This window comes from Schistocerca cancellata, chromosome 1, assembly GCF_023864275.1.
Source record: "Schistocerca cancellata isolate TAMUIC-IGC-003103 chromosome 1, iqSchCanc2.1, whole genome shotgun sequence".
NCBI lineage: Eukaryota > Metazoa > Arthropoda > Insecta > Orthoptera > Acrididae > Schistocerca > Schistocerca cancellata.
In genome coordinates, this window is record NC_064626.1 from 1155133015 (window position 1) to 1155154782 (window position 21768).

Consider the following 21768-nt stretch of genomic DNA (forward strand, 5'->3'; position numbering starts at 1 on the left):
AGGTTGATCAAGTTGTAAGTGAGTTTGAACGTGGTGTTATAGTCGGGGCACGCGCGCTGGGACACAGCATCGTCGAGGTAGCGGTTAAGTGGGGATTTTCCCGTACGAAGATTTCACGAGTGTACCGTGAGTATCAGGAATCTGGTAAAACATCAAATCTTGGGCACTATTGCGGTCGGAAAAAGATCCTGCAAGAACGGGACCAACGACGACTGAAGAGAATCATTTAGTGTGAGAGAAGTGCAACCCTTCCGAAAACTGCTGCCGATTTCAATGCTGGGCCATCAACAAGTGTCAGCGTGAGAACTATTCAACGAAACATAGTTGATATGGGCTTTCGGAGCCGAAGACCCACTCGTGTATCCTTCATGACTGCACGACACAAAGCCTTAAGTCTCGCCTGGGCCCGTCAACACCGACATTGGACTGTTGATGACTGGAAACATGTTGCCTGGTACACGAGTCTCGTTTCAAATTGTATCGAGTGGATGGACGTGTGCGGTCAAGGAGAGAACCTCATTAATCCATGGACCTTGCATGTCAGCATGGGACTGTTCAAGCGGGTGGAGGCTCTGTAATGGTGTGGGGTGTGTGCAGCTGGAGTGATATGGGACCTCTGATACGTCTAGCTACGACTGTAACAGTTGACATGTACGTAGGCATCCTTTCTGATCACCTGCGTCCATTTGTCCATTCCGGCGGACTTGAGCAATTCCATCAGGACTATGCGACACTCCACACGTCCAGAATAGCTACAGAGTGGTTTCAGGAACACTCTTCTGAGTTCAAACACTTCCGCTGCCAACCAAACTGCCCAGCCACAACATCAGTGAGCATATCTGGGTGCCTTGCAACGTGCTGTTCAGGAGATATACCCACCCCCTCGTATTCTTACGGATTTATGGACAGCCCTGCAGAATTCATGGTGTCAGTTCCCTCCAGCACTTCTTCAGACATTGTTCGAGTCCATGCCATCTCGTGTTGCAGCACTTCTGCGTGTTCGCGGGGCAATACACGATGTTAGGCAGGTTTACCAATTTCTTTACCTCTTCACTGTGTGTCATTAAATGCCTTCTGATGCTGGAAGTTGTATTCGGTTCTGTAAATTAATCTGGGACGTTACTGCAGAGTCGGGTTCCGACTACCGAGAAGGATTTCGAGAAAGTAACTGAACGATATAGTGGGACAGAAAAGATTCTGATGGAAGCGGATGTTTCTGCCATGTTGTTCAGACAAAAGGGTTAAGGTCAAGGAGAGATATGAGGGATGAGACAGTAGAGAAGACAGAGAGTATGTAAATGTCTGCGCTTGTCTGCACGCAGCCTGGATAGCTATGCATTTGATGGTGAAATCTGATCAAAGCGTCGATCGTCACAGATATAACGAGCACAGGCATTCATAACCAGTTCCAGGCGCCGTGAGCTTTTCTGAGTAAGACCTAGCAGGACAGCATCGCTGTAATCAATAAAGGGAAGTATAAGTGTTTGTACAAGTTTCTTTTCCGGGTGAAGAAGGAATTGCTTTATAAATTTTTGGAGGGCAAGGAGAAATGCTAACGGTTTCTTGCACATTGCAGTTGTGTGCTCAGTAGAATTTAAATTTTCATCTCTTATTAAACATAGAGCAACGGCCTTGCCGCAGTGGATACACCGGTTCCCGTGAGATCACCGAAGTTAAGCACTCTCGGGCGTGGCCGGCACTTGGATGGGTGACCATCCAGGCCGCCATGCGCTGTTGCTATTTTTCGTGGTAAACTCAGCCTCGTAATGCCAATTGAGGAGCTAATCGACCGAATATTTTAGCGGCTTCGGTCAAGAATACCATCATAACGACCGGGAGAGCGGTGTGCTGACCCTACGCTCCTCCTATTCGCATCCTCATCTGAGGATGGCACGGCGGTCAGATAGTCCCGGTAGGCCACTCGTGGCCTGACGACGGAGTGCTTTTCTTTTTTTTATTAATAATAGACTCTTTGCTGAAGGAGAGAAGTTGATATTTGTCCTATTTAGGGCTAAAGATAATAGGGATTCCCGGTATTTCAGGCTGATGTGCCGAGAATGACCAACCCGTCCCGCTTGGGTTTTGAATGGGATGAGCTTCACCGATATATCCTGCGCCCATTCTGACAGTGCTAACAGATTGGTGGTGAGATTTTTTGTAGCTTTCTTCATGATTAATGGTTTTGCAACTAGATACAATTGGAGGTCATCAGCGTATATGTGGTCTTTGCAGCCGGACAAAACTGACGACACTTCATTGACATACGTACAACGAAAAGAGTGTAGGACCTAATACCGAAGCCTGGTGGGTGCCTGATACTACCTCCCTCGTTATGGCTTTATGGTGCCGGACATGACGCATTGCTGGGGAGACGTCAGGTATGAGCGAAACCTTTGCACTGCACTTGGCGAGAAATGTAGGCTGCATAGTTTGGCAAGTAAAATGTCGAAGTCGTCAGTATCAAATGCTTAGCTGAAGTCCAAGAAGCACGTGATAGTAGCCTCTTGTGCATCCATGGCAAGCTTCAGCTCATCTATTACCTTCATTAAGGCAGATGTTGTACTGCAGTGTTTACAGAAGTGGACTGGTCGAGTAAGTTGTTTGTAATTAGGTAGTTTCTTAGCTGGCCATGGACTATACATTGTAAGACCTTGGACAGTGCAGGAACAATGCAAATAGGTCGGTGATCAGAGGGTGCTGTGGCAGCGTCCTTTTTTAGGTAGGCGCTTAACTAGCCCTCTTTGCAGTGCTCAAAGAAAACACTTGTGGTTAAGGAGTGGTTGACGATATCACAGTGGACAGCAGTGGGTCACTAGTAAACTTCATCGTTTACAGTAGATACTGATCTGGTAAGTATTACGGCTTTTTTGACGCTACTGCAAGTAACGTGCTTTAGATAGATCTCTTCGTGGCCACCAAATATGCCTAATCTGGGTGCGATAGAACACATATCGGGTGCTATCCGGCTCCATCTCCGCGACCACCGTCAAACGTCCCGTAATTTAAGGGAAATACGTGATCTGTGCGTAGATGGTTAATGCCACGGACCTCTCGAAGCCCAACAAGGAGTTGACAAATCCATACCACTCACAATCGCTTTTGTGCTGTGGTTCAGAGGTATTCCAGGGTGCTGCTAAACAGGTGGTGGCTCTCCTCTGTGTGTGTGTGTGTGTGTGTGTGTGTGTGTGTGCGCTGTGGAACATTAGGTTCCAACAACAAAAAACGTACTACCTATCATGCTTTCAGAAGGCGCGTTTATTCGTATCCACACATTCACACATTGACTACCGTAAAGTTCGCTGTCCGAACTTCTTCGCCGATTCTTTTAGTAAGCCGAAGTGGTTAAGGAGTATCATTTGGCGGCTGAGTTAGTGATATTCACTTATTTAACAACAGTGCCCACAACGTAGCTAATTTAAGTCCTTGTACTTCCCTGTATAACCAGTATCTACGACTCTTTGTGTTTTAGCATAAATGCGATTAGATCTGTAGAAAAACTCCAGTTTCGGTCAACGATCCATATTGATCGTTTACTTGCAGCTCATAACAAATCATAATGATGCGGATGCTAAAGGATGAAAATAACCAGTTCAGCTGTTCGCTCTGTTTCTGATAATGAATAGCTAGGCCCATTAGTTTTTGATGGAATAAGCGTCTGGTAATTTGAAAGAATGTATCCACATACTTGTGTGTGTTGTTTGGGGAAGGAGACCAGACAGCGAGATCATCGGTTTCATCGGATTAGGGAAGGTATGGGAAGGACGTCGGCCGTGCCCTTTGAAAGGAACCATCCCAGCATTTGCCTGGAGCGATTTAGGGCAATCACGGAAAACCTAAATCAGGATGGCGTCCTCCCGAATGCGAGTCCAGTGTCTAACCACTGCGCCACCTCGCTCGGTGTATCCACATACTGTCACGATGTTCATGCAGGAAGAAACGAAGTTTTAGTTAAGAAATTATGAATAAGATTGTAAGATTTCAGAACAGAAATGAGTTAATCTATCAAATTCTGCAAAAGGAACGACTGATTGAGCCATGACACAAACACAGTTAACGACAGTTGCCGACTTCGAGTCATTTCGCTGCATGAAAAGAAAGAGCATGATAAGTGGAAAACTTTGTTTATTTTAACCCTGCTGTATTCTTTAGCTCAGAATGGGCCGGAAATGAATTTTTTGTCCCATAATATTTTTTAGATTTGAACGCTGACGCTATAAACTTAATGAATTAGTTTTTCTCTTCTTTCCACGTAACTTAGGACTCAAATGAAAGAAATAGGTTTCCACCGCTTGTTATAGCTTTTTCTGTGATACTTGTGCTCCTTGAGTATATATGACCCTGTTATTTAAAGATTCACAACATGAACAAATATCGACAGAAAAATTTTATTTCTACGTGTCTGAGATACATATGTAATGTTTTATTTTTTTTTAAACAACGCAGGTCATGGATCGCGTTCAAATTATCAAAACATTATCACCATCAGTGCAGTTCAGTTATCTAAGTGTTGTAATTTCCGTGTGGCTAAAAAAAAAAATAAAAAAAGTTGGAAGCAACCGAATCTGGCAGTTAGGAGAACGAGAGGCCCTGCTGAAACGTAATGTCTCCGAGTTTTTTATGTAAAAACTCTTAAAGCTTTTTAAATAAAAACAAACACTGTTAACATTCAATATCTTTATTATTCATGTATGCATATTTTCAGCCCTCTGCCACTAGAGCGCTGCGATCCGCAGCGCGGAACATGGCGGTGTGTAACGTAAATATGTTGGTGCGTGAGAAACAGCGTACTGTAACCGAGTTTCGAATTGTAAGAGTTCGTCTACACACGGGGCACCCTCTGCTTCAGCACGACAATGCCAGACCCCACAAGAGCGCTGCGACATCTACAATAATCCGACGCCTTGACTTCAACGTTGTCGAACTTCCTCCATAAAGTACTGACCTGGCCCCATCCGATTTTCATTTGTTCCCAAAAGCTAAAGAAAGGCATCGAGGACTTCACTTTGATAGTGATGAAGCTCGGCAAGCAGAAGCGAGGTTGTGGCTCCGTCAACGAAGCCAAACGTCGTACAGCGACCATATCAACAAACTGATCTCCCGTTGGGAGGAATGTGTTTATCGCCAGGGTGACCTTGTTGAGAAATATATCTACAGCTACATCTGCGTGATTACTCTGCTATTCACAATTAAGTGCCTGACAGAGGGTTCAATGAACCACCTTGAAGCGGTCTCTCTACCGTTACACTCTCGAAAGGCGCGCGGGAAAAACGAGCACTTAAATTTTTCTGTGCGAGCCCTGATTTCTCTTATTTTATCGTGATGATCATGTCTCCCTATGTGAATGTTTTCGCAGTTGGAGGAGAAAACTGGTGATTGAAATTTCATGAGAAGATCCCGTCGCAACGAAAAACGCCTTTGTTTTAATGATTACTACTCCAATTTACGGATCATGTCTGTGGCACTACCTCCCCTACTTCGCGATGAAACAAGAGCTGCCATTGTTTGTACTTTTTCGATTTCTTCCGGCAGTCCCATCTGATGCGGATCCTACACCGCACAGCAATATTCCAGAATAGGGCGGGCAAGCGTGGTGTAAGCAGTCTCTTTGGTAGATCTGTTGCACCTTCTAAGCGTTCTGTCAATGAATCGCAGTCTTTGGTTTGCTCTATCCACAATATTGTCTATGTGATCGTTCCAATTTACGTTATTTGTAATTGTAATCCGTAAGTATTTAGTTGAATTTACAGCCTTCAGATTTGTGTGACTTATCGCGTAATCGATGTTTACTGGATTTCTTTTAGTACTCATGTGAATAACTTCACATTTTTCTTTATTCGGGGTCAATTGCCACTTTTCGCACATACAGATATCTTATCTAAATTACTTTGCAATTCGTTTTGGTCATCTGATGACTTAGGAAGACGGTAAATGACTGCATCATCTGCAAAAAATCGAAGACGGCTACTGAGATTTTCTCATATGTCGTTAATATAGATCAGGAAAAATAGAGGGCCTATAACACTTCCTTGGGAAACACCGGATATTACTTCTGTTTTACTCCATGCCTTTCCGTCTATTACTGCGAACTGTGACCTTTCTGACGGGAAATCACGAATCTAGTCGCACAACTGAGCTGATATTCCATAGGCACGCAGTTTGGTTAGAAGACACTTGTGAGGAACGGTGTCGAAAGCCTTCTGGAAATCTAAAAATATGGAATCAAATTTGACACCCACTGTCAATAGCACTCGTTACTTCATGAGTATAAAGAGCTAGTTGTGTTTCGGAAGAACGATATTTTCTGAATCCGTGCTATGTGTCAAAAAATTGTTTTCTTCGAGGTACTTCATAATGTACGAATACAGTATATGTTCGAAAACCAAACTTCAAATCGACGTTAGTGATATGGGTCTGTAATTCAACGGATTACTCCTACTTCCCTTTTTGGGTATTGGTGTGACTTGAGCAATTTTCCAGTCTTTAGGTACGTATCTTTCTGTGGGCGAGCGTTTGTATATAATAGCTAAATATGAAGCTATTGTGTCAGTATACTCTGAGAGGAACCTGAGTGGTGTACCAACTGGACCGGAAGCCTTGCCTTTATTAAGTGATTTAAACTGCTTTGTGACACCGATGATATCTATTTTTATGTTTCTCATCTTGGCAGTTGTTCTTGTTTAGAATTCGGTAATATTTACTTCGTCTTCTTTGGTGAAGGAGTTTCACCCGAAAACCGTGCTTAATAACTCTGCTTTAGTGGGACTGTCTTCAGTGACTTCACCGTTGTTATCGCGCAATGAAGGTATTGATTGCGTCTTGCCACAGGTGTGCTTTATGTATGGCCAGAATCTCTTTGGGTTTTCTGCCAGATTTCGAGACAGTGTTTCGTTGTGGAAATTATTGATACCATCTCGAATTGAAGTACGTGCTATATTTCGAACTTCTGCAAAACTTTGCCAGTCTTGGGGAATTTGCGTTCTTTTAAATACGCCATGTTTTTTTCGTTGCTTCTGCAACAGCGATCTGACCCGTTTTGTGTACCATGGGGGATAAGTACCATCACTTATTAATTTATGTGGTATACATCTTTCAATTGCTGTCGATACTATCTCTATGAAATCATTCTACACCTTTTCTACGCTTACATGATCAGATCGGAAGGAGTGCAGACTGTCTCTTAAAACGGTGTTAAAAGCATTTTTATCACCTTTTTGAAATATATGTACCTTGCGTTTCTTTTTGATGGTTGTAGGAGTTTCGGTATTCAAATATTTAGACATGATGAATAAACAAATAGAAGATTCATAACGTTCGGTTTACTTACAAAACTTTAAGAGTTTTCACAAAAAAATTTGAATGTATCAATTTTCAGGACGCCCTCGTTTCTCACAAAAAGAACATCAATACAGCGAAGATCTACATGTGAATCCGAAGGTAATTCAGACATTGATACCTCACCTGTCGACGTGAAACCGGTGCAGTTCCTTCAGTCAAAAGAAGAAAATATCATGTGGAACTTAGAATGTTTCCAGAAAATGGGAGAGTGTCCATTGTAAACTGGTCCTAGGAGATATGTCCTAGGACATATGCTATATCCAGAGCCAGTGATATGAAACCCTTGTTTTAAGCTCTTATGAACTATAGTATTAATAATATTGTGGTGGAAACGACTATTATAAACGGTCAAAAAGTTTGTGGCGGCCGCTGCAAAGGAACAGATATAATTACACTTGAAGGCTAAGTTGGTTTGTTATTACTAGTTGTTGTATATAAAACATATGTTGCATCAACAGAGAACCTAGAGTAGAAAAAGGTAGAGCCATCTTTCCTTCCGAAATCTCACAGAAACGTTTCTGTTGTAGGTCACGTGTGTTACGCTCTGATGAAAAATCTTGTCGAAGAGTACGAAGAGCAGTTGATATGTTAGGACGTATAAGCGCTATGTGGGAAAAGTGGGTAGAAGTTGTTTCGAAATTGTATATTCCTGATACAGATGAGCGTATTGAATCTGAATTTAAAATTATAATAACTTAATAATTTTTGAACATAGTACCTTTAAGTATCGATCGCGTCGTTAAATTCCGAAAGAGCGAATGTGTAGACTTATTTTAAGAAACGGAGAAGTATTAAGCTGCTAACTAGAACACCGCGAGCATCTTTTCTACAGGAAATGTGGCCAACTTTGTCCTGCGATCGCTATTTGTTCATGGCTCATTTCACTTTTTACTCAGGTGTTTCCTCGCAGTGAAGCTAGTAAAGCTCAGAAAAGTCAGCCTTTCGACGACCGTATTCATTTGCGTTTCTGCATGCGAACGGTTTTCCTTGTTCGGTAGAAGGTAAACAATAAATGTTTTATTTTTTGTATAACAGTAATTTTGACTCTTTCTCCTTTCGAAAAAATGGTTCAAATGGCTCTAAGGACTATGGGACTTAACATCTGAGGTCATCAGTCCCCTAGACTTAGAACTACTTAAACCTAATTAACCTACGGACATCACACACATCCACACCCGAGGCAGGATTCGAACCTGCGACCGTAGCACCAGTGCGGTTTCGGGCTCAAGCGCCTAGAACCACTCGGCCACAGTGGCCGGCTCTTATTTCGATTTCGTATGTTAACGAAAGAGCAAATTACTTATTTACACGGAACCTGTATGCCTTACACATTCTCATTTGCACTTGATAGAAGTACTGGATGATCAAAAAGTCAGTATAAATTTGAAAACTGAATAAATCACGAAATAATGTACATAGAGAGGTACAAATTAACAATATGGGGTGGAACGCCGTCCTCATAAACATCGCACGTTCCAGCAGGTGTTTATCAGCCAGGCTGGGTATGATGCGGTTCTGTAAGATATGGGCGTACCTCTCACCCGTCACGGTAGCAGTTTTGCTGTCCAGCGCAATCTGTCGGACATTTTGTGAACTTTGTTTTTGTTTTTCAGTTATAATAAAACCTCATGTCATTCCAAGCATGTGTGTCAATTTTTACCTCTTTATCTACATTATTCCGTGGTTTATTAAGTTTTCAAATTTATAGTGACTTTTTTTTCACCCGGTAGTTTCCAATCAAGAGTAGCCCTCGCAAAAACGATTGTCCGTAAAGCTCCGAATGACATCTAATTTCTCTAATTTTCTTTTCGTGATCGTTTCGCTATCGTATTTGGGAGAAAGTAATATGCTTCCCTACCTCTTCTTGGGAACTATGCTTTAGAAATTTCACCAGTAAATCTTTCCATGATCCACAACGCCTCTCTTGTAAAGTCTGCCACTGGGGTCTGTTGAGCATCTCTGCAACGCGCTCCCGCCGAGCTAACGATCCGCTGAAGAAACGCTCCGCCCTTTGCTGCATCTTCTCTATCTCTTCTATTTGATAAGGATCACTGACTGATGAACAATACTCAAGAAGCAGTCCGTCGACTGTTTTGGGAGCCACTTCCTTCATGGATGAATTACATCTCCTTGAGATTCTTCCAATGAATCCCATTCTCACATCTGATTTTCCTGCTATTTGTGATATCTGTTAGTTCCAATTTAGACCGCTCCGAATGGATCAAATGGCTCTGAGCATATGCGACTTAACATCTGAGGTCATCAGTCCCCTAGAACTTAGAACTACTTAAACCTAACTAACCTAAAGACATCAAACACATCCATGCCCGAGGCAGGATTCGAACCTGCGACCGTAGCAGTCGCGCGGTTCCGGACTGAAGCGCCTAGAACCGCTCGGCTGCCGCGGCCGGCAGCTGCTAATCCCAGTGACTTGCGCCACTAGTGCTGTGGAGAGGCGATGTCAGATGGATTCAATATTTTAGGTTTCCAGAAGTATTTTGACACTGTTCCTCACAAGCGACTTCTAATTAAATTGCATGCCTACGGTGTATCGCCTGAGTTGTGGGACTGGGTTCGTGATTTCCTGCCAGAAAGGTCAGCGTTCGTATTAGCTGATGGAAAGTCATCGAGTAAAACAGAAGTTATATGGGGTATTCCCCAAGGAATTTGATTGATTTGGGACAGGGGACCAAACAGCGAAGTCATCCGTCCCGTAGAGTGAAGGAAGGATGGGGGTGGAAGTCGGCCGTGTCCTTTACAGACATTTGCCTGAAGCGATTTAGGTAAATCACGGAAGACCTCAATCAGGATGGTCGGACGCGGGTTTGAAACGTCGTCCTCCGGAATGAGAGTCCAGTGTTCCAAGGAAGTGTTAAAGGTCCTTTGGAGTTCCTAATTTACATAAATTGTGTAGGAGACGATCTGAGCAGCCCTCTTAGATTGTTTGTTTGCAGGTGAGTCTGTCATTTACCGTCTCGTCAAGTCATCAGAACACCGAAACCAATTGTGCAATGATTTAGGCAGGAGACCTGTATGGTGCGAAAACTGGCAGTTGATTGTAAATAGCCGGCCGCAGTGGCCATGCGGTTCTGGGCGTTACAGTATGGCACCGCGCACCCGCTACGGCCGCAGGTTCGAATCCTGCCTCGGGCATGGATGTGTGTGATGTCCTTAGGTTAGTTAGGTTTAAGTAGCTCTAAGTTCTAGGGGACTGATGACCGAAGAAGTTAAGTCCCATAGTGGTCAGAGCCATTTGAACCATTTTTGACTGTAAATAATGAAGAGTTTGACGTCATCCACATGGATACTAAAAGGAATCAGCTAAATTTCGGTTACATGATAAACCACACAAATCTAAAGTGTGTATTCAACTAAATGTTTAGGAATTACAATTGCTTCTAGCTTAAATTAGAACGGTTAGATTATTTTGTGGCGGAAGCTAACTAAAGAGTGCGCTTTATTGAGAGAATACTCAGAAGATGCTGCAGATCTACCAAAGAGACTGCCTACGCTACGCTTGTCCGTCTTCTGCCAGAGTGTTGCTGTGCCGTATGAAATCCACATCTCAGAGTATAGACGGTGGGCGCTGAAACAGTTCAAACAAGCGCAGTTCGTTTTGTTCTATCGCGAAACACGGGAGAATCACGGATGTCATACGCGAGTTGTGTTGGAAATCATTAAAAGTAGGGCGTATTTCGTTGCGGCGAGATTTTTCACGAAATTTCAGTCACCAACTTTGTCCTCTGAATGCAAACATATTCTGTTGGCACCAACATAGGTAGCGAGAAATGATCGTTAGAATAAAATAAGAGACGTCAGAGCTCGCACGAACAGATTCGTGTATTCGCTTTTCGCGCGTGCTGTTGGACAGTGGAGCGGTAAAGAGATAGCTTGAACACGGCCAGATGAACCCGCTGCCAGGCACGTAGATTTAGATGTAGTGTAGTAGAACAGTAGTGGATCACTTCTCCTATTTGCGCCTATTTCGCTACAGTATTCTGCCGTTGCCACCTTCGTACAGACTCAGTATCCTGCCCGAATAACCTCACGGAACCTCAAATTTTATCCATACTATCTTCAATATAAATTTTAAATAGTTGCGACTCTATAAACTCTATTCGGGTAATCCCTAAGCTACCTTCACATTTGTACCCTTAAGACACGCTGTGTCCGCACGGAAGGCCTGAATGAATCGCAAATCTGGTCAGATAGTTGCTAAGCTTGTATTTTTTTCTGAACACATAGTGAGGAATCTGTCGAATGCCTTACTGAAGTCAAGGAACACGACAACAACCTGAACGCCTTTGTCTACGGCAGTCTGGATCTCATGGACAAACAGAGCGAGATGAGTTTCGCAAGATCTCTGTTTACGGAATCCGTGTTTATTTTTATGGATGAGATTGTCGTGCTCCAGACGTCTTAATGCGTAAGCATGAAACATCTCCCATAACTCTACAACATATTGACGTTAGCACCGTAAGTCCGGCGGCCTTCTTTGACAACGGAACTGACCTGCGCTTTTTTTCCAATCGCTAAGTATTCTTCGTTGCTCTAGTAACCTTTTGTAAACAACCGCTAGAAGGGGACTAAATTCTTTCGCCTAATCACTGTAGGTCCGCAGCGTTCACGCTTTATGCTCATGGGGTCTCGGGTTCGATTCCCGCCGGGGTCAATGATTTTTCCTGCCTCAAGATGCCTGAGTGTTGTGTCGCCTTCATCATCATCCTTCATACGCATTACTGTCACAGGAAGGCAATGGCAATCAACCTCCACTAGGATCTTGCCTAGTACAGCGGTGCGTGTCTCCCGCATCGTCCCCTATGCTCCTCGAAGTATGGGAGCTCATCATCATCATAAATCACTGTAGAGCCACATAGGTACCTTATCCGTTCCTACTGCCTTTACAGTACTGAGTCGTTTTACATGGTTTTGTTTTCCGCGGTCGCTTATCTGAACACCTGCCCTTTTAGCATTTGTGCGATTATTGAAAGGAGGAACCGCGTTAGGGAGAAACAATTTTCGAAGATGAAACAACATACGAACAAATACATTTCTAGCGCCTCCAGTTATTCAGGGGAGATCGTAAGTACTCGGTTCACAATTGGTTGTTTCTGTTAATGATTAGGAGCGTCTAAAGTGGCCTAGAACATTCCCCTACCGTGTTATTGGGTTGGGTTGGGTTAAGGAGACCAGACAGCGAGGTCATCGGTCTCATTGGATTAGGGAAGGATGGGGAATGAAGTCGTCCGTACCCTTTCAAAGGAACCATCCCAACCGTGTTGTCAAATGAAGTTTTGTGTACGTGCTACAGACCAAGAAGTAAGTAAAGCGGAAATTTCTGGATCTTGAGACTGCAGTTTACAGCTGCGCCTCTGATATTCCTCTACTGGTGTGTATCTATTGAAGATTATTTAAGTTTCATACTTGTATATTATCATATGCAAAAGTATCTTGCCATTGACTACATAATTAAGACAATTTTCGTCAGTTACGTGTTGACTATAAGTTGAGACATGTTTTTACTGCCATAAATCATCCCGCTCCGCTTGCCTTATTATTATCGTTTGTCGCCTTTAAATCTGTACTTTCCTATTATTTTACAATCTCATTTTCAAACTCATCTGAATCCTTCATTTACTTATCATTTCTTCCTATTTCTCCTATTTTATATTTTTAATTCGAAAAAAAGTTAATAAGTGACCCCGAAGATAATACGATTGGAGTAGACTAATCAACGTAGAATTTCGATGTGAAGTTACGGTTTACGAGTAATCGTAATTACAGAGGAAGCATTTTTAATCACACAAAAATAATTACAAAAATAAAATACCATGGTACGTTCACATAAAGCTGTCCCAATACATTTAATGGCAGGATTAACGAGCAAACGAAAATAAATTTGCTCAGAGGGTTTCACGCATTTCGCACTGCCTTTCGGCCCAGCGTAAAATACATAAGCCTGCAAAAACATAGCCATAAAATCTGGCAGCACAATTCTCTTAACGATTCCACCTCTTGGGGCCAAAATCGGATTGGCATCGTCGATCAAGCTGATTTTGTTTACGTGACGGTGCCACTTTGACCTCGTGATTTTGGGATAATATATGGCTTCCTCTGTTTTAATGAGATACGAATGTGGTTTTTACGGACCGAAATCGGTGGCTGGCAAAAATTTGTGTCTGACAATAGAAACGAAAGAAAGAAAATCTATACTTCCTGGAACACCGCTACGCTTGTAAAATTATACGGATATTTTCAGGAAGAAAGAAAATCTATACTTCCTAGAACACCTCTACGCTTGTAAAATTGTACGGATATTTTCAGGAAGGGTGACCAACGATACAGAAAACTTTGGCACAACTGCATGAAGTGTTCGGTAAGGAAAAGATAGCGAGAACAGTTGGTAAAACCCCTGATCTGGCTCATCTGACCTGTCTCTTTTAGCTACAGGAGTCAGTTGAAGAGATAGATGAGTTGAATTAATTATCACTCACTGGAAGGACTATTGCAGAACACTTTAGTATGATTTCCAAGGCAGCGCTATTTCGCATTTCCTATTGATCAATCAATGTTTCCACATCAACTTTGGCTGTTTTGACTAATAGATCATTTTGCTGTTCTTCACCTGGATTAACGTATTTCGTTACAAATACAGAAAACATCCACAATCCACTTTTTTTAAATCTATTCCATAAATCGATTTTCGAACCTTTTCTGACTCATCTTCAGATGGTGTACAAGAGGTTAAATGACTATTTCAAAGCGTAAGGATGGGTGCTGGCTCTGTGACAAGAAGATGGAACATGCTTTAATGCACCACTATGAGTACTGATTACGTAGCGATTTGGATCCAAAGAAGAACTCTATATCTGCCGGGACAGTATGTGTGGCTCTGTTATTAATATACATCTGTCAGCTTCCATTGTGATGTGCAGCTGGTAACACATCGGTCACTTATCACAGGCGGTATGTTTATACACGGTAGTTACGAAAATTTGCCACCTGCCAGGGTAGCCGAGAGCGCTAAAGCGCTGCTTCCTGGACTCGGGTAGGCGCGTCGGCCCCAGATCGAATCCACCCTGCAGGCTAACGACGAAGGCCAGTGTGCCGGCCAGTCTGGGTGTAGTTTTTCGGCGGTTTTCCACATCCCACTAGGTGAATACCAGGCTGGTCCCCACGTCCCGCCTCAGTTACACGACTCACAGACATTTGCAACGCGTTCGCACTGTTTCATGATTTACACTGGATGCAGACACCTGGGGTACACTATTTCTGTCCCGGGGAGTATGCGGTGACGGCAGGAAGGGCATCTGGCCACCCCTTAAGCATTAATCATGCCACATCAGTCTTTAAGAAATCAGATCCTGAAACTGAGGATTAATGCTTCGAAATAGAGAGTTACGAAAATTTACCAGCATCCAGCATGTGCTGTGCAGCTGTTGCGTGTTACAGAAATCTTCATACAAAATTATAAGATAGGCCAACTTTTCTCGGAGACATTATTTTTGTTTTTGTTTGCATGTAATGAAGTCGATGTATAGGCAAAAACTTTAATCAAAAAAATGGTTCAAATGGCTCTGAGCACTATGCGACTTAACTTCTAAGGTCATCAGTCGCATAGACCTTAGAACTAATTAAACCTAACTAACCTAAGGACATCACACACATCCATGCCCGAGGCAGGATTCGAACCTGCGACCGTAGCGGTCGCGCGGTTCCAGACTGTAGCGCCTTTAACCGCTTGGCCACCACGGCCGGCAAACTTTAATCAAAACTGGCTTTAACATGAATGCTCAAAATTTAGATAAGTAAATAAATTACTATAAGAACAAACTTAAAATGATCTGATACCCCATTTTCATTCTTACATTAACGTAGTCTATAATACAATCAATTTATGGGCAAACACTTTAATCAAAACTGGCGGTAATATGAATGGGCAGAAATAAAGTAATGTTCTAGTATTAACAGCACCTGTTTGTAGGATCATGAACTTTACATTTACAAACAACGAGAATAAAACTTTAAATAAACTGCTGACTTATTTCTGTTCTTACACAAACATGATCTGTAATATTTGTGAAGGTAGATACTGTACATTGCAGCTAAAGGTAGTATGTATATACTTATTGATTTATTTTGACAACAGGCCGGCCGGTGTGGCCGTGCGGTTCTAAGCGCGTCAGTTTGGAACCGCGTGGCCGCTACGGTCGCAGGTTCGAATCCTGCCTCGGGCATAGATGTGTGTGATGTCCTTAGGTTAGTTAGGTTTAAGTAGTTCTAAGTTCTAGGGGACTGATGACCTCAGTAGTTAAGTCCCATAGTGCTTAGAGCCATTATTTTGACAACAAAGGGCTTGGGCATTTAGACATATAGTACATGATTTATGTCATGGTAAGATATTTACGTTGACATCAATGTAGTTAGAATATAAGGACTGGGATAGAGGGCTGGGGTGGGGGGAACTGGTTGAAAAAAATGGCTCTGAGCACTATGGGACTTAACGTCTGAGGTTCAAAAATGGTTCAAATGGCTCTGAGCACTATGGGACTTAACATCTGTGGTCATAAGTCCCCTAGAACTTAGAACTACTTAAACCTAACTAACTTTAAGGACATCACATACATCCATGCCCGAGGCAGGATTCGAACCTGCCTTCGTAGCAGTCGCACGGTTCCGGACTGAGCGCCTAGAACCGCTAGACCACTGCGGTCGGCTAACGTCTGAGGTCATCAGTCCCCTAGAACTTAGAACTACTTAAACCTAACACACCTAAGGACTTCACACACATCCGTGCCCGAGGCAGGATTCGAACCTGCGACCGTAGCAGTCGCGCGGTTCCAGACTGTAGCGCCTAGAGCCGCTCGGCCACCATGTCCGGCGAACTGGTTGACTGATTAGCTGTTTTGATTAGTAGGTCTTTGAAATTATGAAGGAAAAATTTTGTTTCTCAGTTCAGTCTTGACATTGAGTAGAGGGGGGGGGGGCGCTTTTGTGTTGATAAAGATTTCCATGGCTTCATATATAGATCAAAAAAAGTTTTGCATCACCCTGGTTCCCAGAACTCCTGAAGATAGACATTGATTGTGCATATTGTATCACAGACGCAGTCCCTTTCACTGTCACTAAACCCGTCCAAAGATGTAAACAACCATGCATGAGCAGCGCCTATCAGGCGGAGGGGGTCCGATAGCCGATCAGTTCCAGTCATTCCACCAGAAAGGACGTACACGGCTCGTGTTGTCTGTAGTTCAGCCATGCCTAGACGGTCAATACCGCGGTTCGATAGCGTCCCCGTTGTTACTTTGTGCCAGGAAGGACTCCCAACAAGGGAAGTGTGCAGGCGTCTCGGAGTGAACCAAAGCACTATTGTTCGGACATGGAGGAGATACAGAGAGGCAGGAACTGTCGATGACATGCCTCGCCCACGCTGCCCTATGGCTACTACTGCAGTGGATGACCGCTACCTTCGGATTGTGGCTTGGAGAAATCCAGATAGCAACGCCACCATGTTGGATAATGCTTTTCGTGCAGCCACAGGACGTCGTGTTACGACTCAAACTGTGCGCAAGAGGCTACGTGATGCGCAACAACACTCCAGACGTTCATTACGAGGTCTATATTTGCAGCCTCGACACCATACAGAGCGGTACAGCAACATACCGAATGGACCGCTCAGGATTGGCATCAAGCTCTGTTCACCGATGAGTGTCGCATATGCCTTAAGCAGACAATCGTCGTAGACCTGTTTGGAGGCAACCCGGTCAGGCTGAACGCCTTAGACACACTGTGCACTGAGTGAAGCAAGAGGAACGTTCCCTCCTGTTTTGGGGTGGTATTATGTGGGGCCGACGTACTCCGCTGGTGGTCATGGAAGGCGCCGTAACGGTTGTTCGATATACGTGAATGTCATCCTCCGACCGATAATGCAACCATATATGCAGCATATTGGCGAGGCATTCGTATTCATGGATGACATTTAGCGCCCCCAATCGTGTTTATCTTGTGAATGACTTCCTTCAGGAAAACGACATCGCTCGACTAGAGTGGTCAGCATGTTCTCCAGACATGAACCCTATCGGACATGCCTGGGATGGATTGAAAAGGGCTATTTATGGACGACATAACCTACCAAGCACTCTGAGGGATCTACGCCGAATAGCCGTTGAGGAGTGGGACAATCTGGAGAAACCGTGCCTTGATGAAATTGTGGATAGTATTCCACTACGAATACAGGCATGCATCAATGCAAGAGGACGTACTACTGGGTATTAGAGGTACCGTTGTGTACAGCAATCTGAATCACCACCTTTGATGGTCTCGCTGTATGGTGGTACAGCATGCAATGTGCGTTTTCATGAGCAATGAAAAGGGCGGAAATGTTGTTTATGTTGACCTATATTCCAATTTTCTGTACAGTTTCCGGAACTCTCGGAACCGAGGTGATACAAAACTGTTTTTGATATATGTATATATATGATATGTACATCATGCCTCTGTTTGCAAGAGAAAGTAATTATAGGTTCTGTTCTGCGCTGTTTGCAGAATGGTCGTGTCAGTGTTGCAAACATTTTCTGGAACAGGATCGCAGATGGCAGGAAACATCTATGTTTGCAGCTCACGAAGATGCACCTCACCACTTGCGTTAGCTTCAAAGAAGACTGGGCCAATGAAACCACACGATGACAGATCATACTACGCGTAAACACCCTGTAAATTAACGTGTAGGTCCACATGAACGTGAGGTTTTTCAGGAGCCCAGTAAACGCAATTGTGGCGATTTACAGTACCGTTCAGTCTGAACTGCGCCTGGTCAGTCCAGATAACCATTCCTGCAACGCGTTCATCCTAGCGAAGCATGCCTTCAAACCACTTACGGTTCTCCATCCTTCGATCCGGGTCGTCCTCGTTCATAGTATGTAGCGATCTTCGAATGTACACTTTCCACTTTTCAGCCTTCAGAATCCGTCGTAAGCTTGATCGGCTTACCCTGCTTTCACGTGCACCGGGCTTCACAGATTTTTGAGGTGACCTAGTAAAATGTTGCAACATAGCGGCGGTGGAAGCTGGAGTTATTGATGTTATTGGGCGGCAAGGGCTTTGCTTACCCACGTCCTGAACAGTAACTGTAACATCTAAAATGCAGATAAGATACCTCCTTCACCATGCAAAATTTTACCGTTTAATATCCGTTGATAACTTGTACTGTACATTTGATTTTGAAGCTGTAAGCTGTATTACAGAAACTGCAGGGTTATTACAAATGATTGAAGCGATTTCACAGCTCTACAATAACTTTATTATTTGAGATATTTTCACAATGCTTTGCACACACATACAAAAACTCAAAAAGTTTTTTTAGGCGTTCACAAATGTTCGATATGTGCCCCTTTAGTGATTCGGCAGACCGCGCCGAAAATTCAAAGCGTTTGACTTTGTCATCGGGTGTCAGGGCTGGTAGCAATTGTAAACGGTAAGGCTTCTGCTTTAGCCTTTTCCGTAAGATTTTCCAAACCGTCGGCTGTGGTACGTTTAGCTCCCTGCTTACTTTATTCGTCGACTTCCGCAGGCTACGCGTGAAACTTGCCCGCACGCGTTCAACCGTTTCTTCGCTCACTGCAGGCCGACCCGTTGATTTCCCCTTACAGAGGCATCCAGAAGCTTTAAAGCCGGCCGGTGTGGCCGTGCGGTCTAGGCGCTTCAGTCTGGAACCGCGTGACCGCTCCGGTCGCAGGTTCGAATCCTGCCTCGGGCATGGATGTGTGTGATGTCCTTAGGTTAGTTAGTTTTAAGTCGTTCTAAGTTCTAGGGGACTGATGACCACAGATGTTAAGTCCCATAGCGCTCAGAGCGATTTGAACCATTTGAACCAGAAGCTTTAAACTGCGCATACCATCGCCGAATGGAGTTAGCAGTTGGTGGATGTTTGTTGAACTTCGTCCTGAAGTGTCGTTGCACTGTTATGACTGACTGACGTGAGTGCATTTCAAGCACGACATACGCTTTCTCGACTCCTGTCGCGATTTTGTCTCTCTGCGCTCTCGAGCGCTCTGGCGGCAGAAACCTGAAGTGCGGCTTCAGCCGAACAAAACTTTTGAGTTTTTCTACGTATCTGTAGTGTGTCGTGACCATATGTCAATGAATGGAGCTACAGTGAATTTATGAAATCGCTTCAATCATTTGTAGTAGCCCTGTATATTTAATGCGTAGTGTATTGAATTTTGAGTGTATGTAAGTGATGGTAATTATAATGAAAATATTGTAAATTGCTGGGTAATAGCAAAGGGAACTTTATTGAAATTTGTCTATAGCAACGACAAAATGGTAGTAGCTGTGCCGTTCTTTAACTTTGCGTATGGAAAGTCTCTGTCGCGCTGCGGCAGAGAGGAGGCAGACCAGCTTGAGTGATGGAAGAGTGCGGAAGTGTTTGTTTGGGGCTCCAGCCGCCGCGGTGTGCAGCTATGCTCGCGCTAATGTAGACGCGCGTGATTTGTTAACCCGCGAGTATTGATAACACGGTAGGTCAGGCGGGGGAAGCTGCGACTCCAACTATTCCCTGTCCCATAATTATCCGTGGCTCTGGAGACGACTCGGGGCTCTTCTCATCGAACCGCAGCAGCAGCAGCAACAACTGCAGCTCAGCATTGTCGTCGGCTATATTCATCGTTGTCTGCAGAGCTACAACATCGTAAGGCTGTTAAGTGAAAAATTACAAACTTACGTTGACATTGTTCAGCAACATTTCTTTAACAAAGTATGACTAACTTGAATAATAACTCGCAATAGTTAAAAATTGTAGAGCACCTGTGTTGTCATTGTCCTCAGACATTATTAGCAAGCAGGGTCCTTTTCCTTTCCATGCACTCACGGACTGTCGTAAGAATATGAAAACTTATCAACTATTTACTGCCAGTTTTGTGTGTTTGCTAATGACCAGTTTCAGTCTAAATTTTCTGACTCCGACACCGCTCATTGTTGTATTGCATAAGAGAGGCTACTTAAAGTAAAATAAAAGTTCAGTAGCAAAACTAATAAATTATTCTGTATTTAGCTTAGCGATTGACTTCTGCCGGCTTGGTATGTATTTTATAGTTGTTATTTTAAAAGTAGAACCAACTGCTCATTTGCTTAAGATAAATTCAGTTCAGTCTTTCAATAGTCAAAAGTAAATTGCTTGCCTTTTTCTAAATTTTGGATTATGTTTTACTGATGTTACTGAAAGTACCCGTGGTCTAGGGGTAGCGTCTTTGATTCATAATCAAAACGTCTTCGGTCCCGGGTTCGATCCTCGCCACAGCCTAAATTTTGATAAATAAGCAGCATTGGCGGCCGAAGACTTTCGGCATAAGAAGTCAGCCTCATTCTGCCAACGGTCTTGTCAAAGAGGGTGGAGGAGCGGAAAGAGGTTCAGGGCACTCTCTTGTCCTAGGGGTGGGAAATTGCCCCTAAAGGCGGAAGAATCAGCAATGATCAACGACATGAGGATGCAGAAGGCAATGGAAGCCACTGCATTAAAGACACGTAACGTGTATCCACAGGACATGTGGCCTGTATTTGAAGAAGTGTCATGATGATCTCTCCATTGGCAAAAGATTCCGGAATAGTCCCCCATTCGGATCTCCGGGAGGGGACTGCCAAGGGGGAGGTTACTATGAGAAAAGATTGAATAATCAACGAAAGGATAACGTTCTACGAGTCGGGGCGTGGAATGTCAGAAGCTTGTACGTGGTAGGGAAACTAGAAAAACTGAAAAGGGAAATGCAAAGGCTGAAACTAGATATAGTAGGGGTCAGTGAAGTGAAGTGGAAGGAAGACAAGGATTTCTGGTCAGATGAGTATCGGGTAATATCAACAGCAGCAGAAAATGGTATAACAGGTGCAGGATTCGTTATGACTAGGAAGGTAGGGCAGAGGGTGTGTTACTGTGAACAGTTCAGTGACTGGGTTATTCTAATTAGAATCGGCATCAGACCAACACCGACAACGATAGTTCAGGTATACATGCCGACGACGCAAGCTGAAGATGAACAGATAGAGAAAGTGTATGAGGATATTGAAAGGGTAATGCAGTATGTAAAGGGGGACGAAAATCTAATAGTCATGGGCTACTGGAATGCAGTTGTAGGGGAAGGAGTAGAAGAAAAGGTTACAGGAGAATATGGGCTTTGGACAAGGAATGAAAGAGGAGAAAGACTAATTGAATTCTGTAACAAGTTTCAGCTAGTAATAGCGAATACCCTGTTCAAGAATCACAAGAGGAGGAGGTATACTTGGAAAAGGCCGGGAGATACGGGAAGATTTCAATTAGATTACATCATGGTCAGACAGAGATTACGAAACTAGATTGGTTCAAATGGCTCTGAGCACTATGGGACTTAACAGCTGTGGTCACCAGTCCCCTAGAACTTAGAACTACTTAAACCTAAATAACCT

The 21768-nt window shown here is 43.6% G+C and overlaps 1 protein-coding gene and 1 pseudogene across 1 annotated transcript in view; both read left to right on the forward strand.

The window, feature by feature from the left end:
* Window positions 1-21768, forward strand: part of LOC126136758 (delta and Notch-like epidermal growth factor-related receptor) — a gene marked incomplete at its 5' end in the record, with an annotated part of 583816 nt that overhangs the window by 18271 nt on the left and 543777 nt on the right. The gene's annotated exons all lie outside the window — the stretch shown is intronic.
* Window positions 1623-1740, forward strand: LOC126097799 (5S ribosomal RNA; annotated as a pseudogene).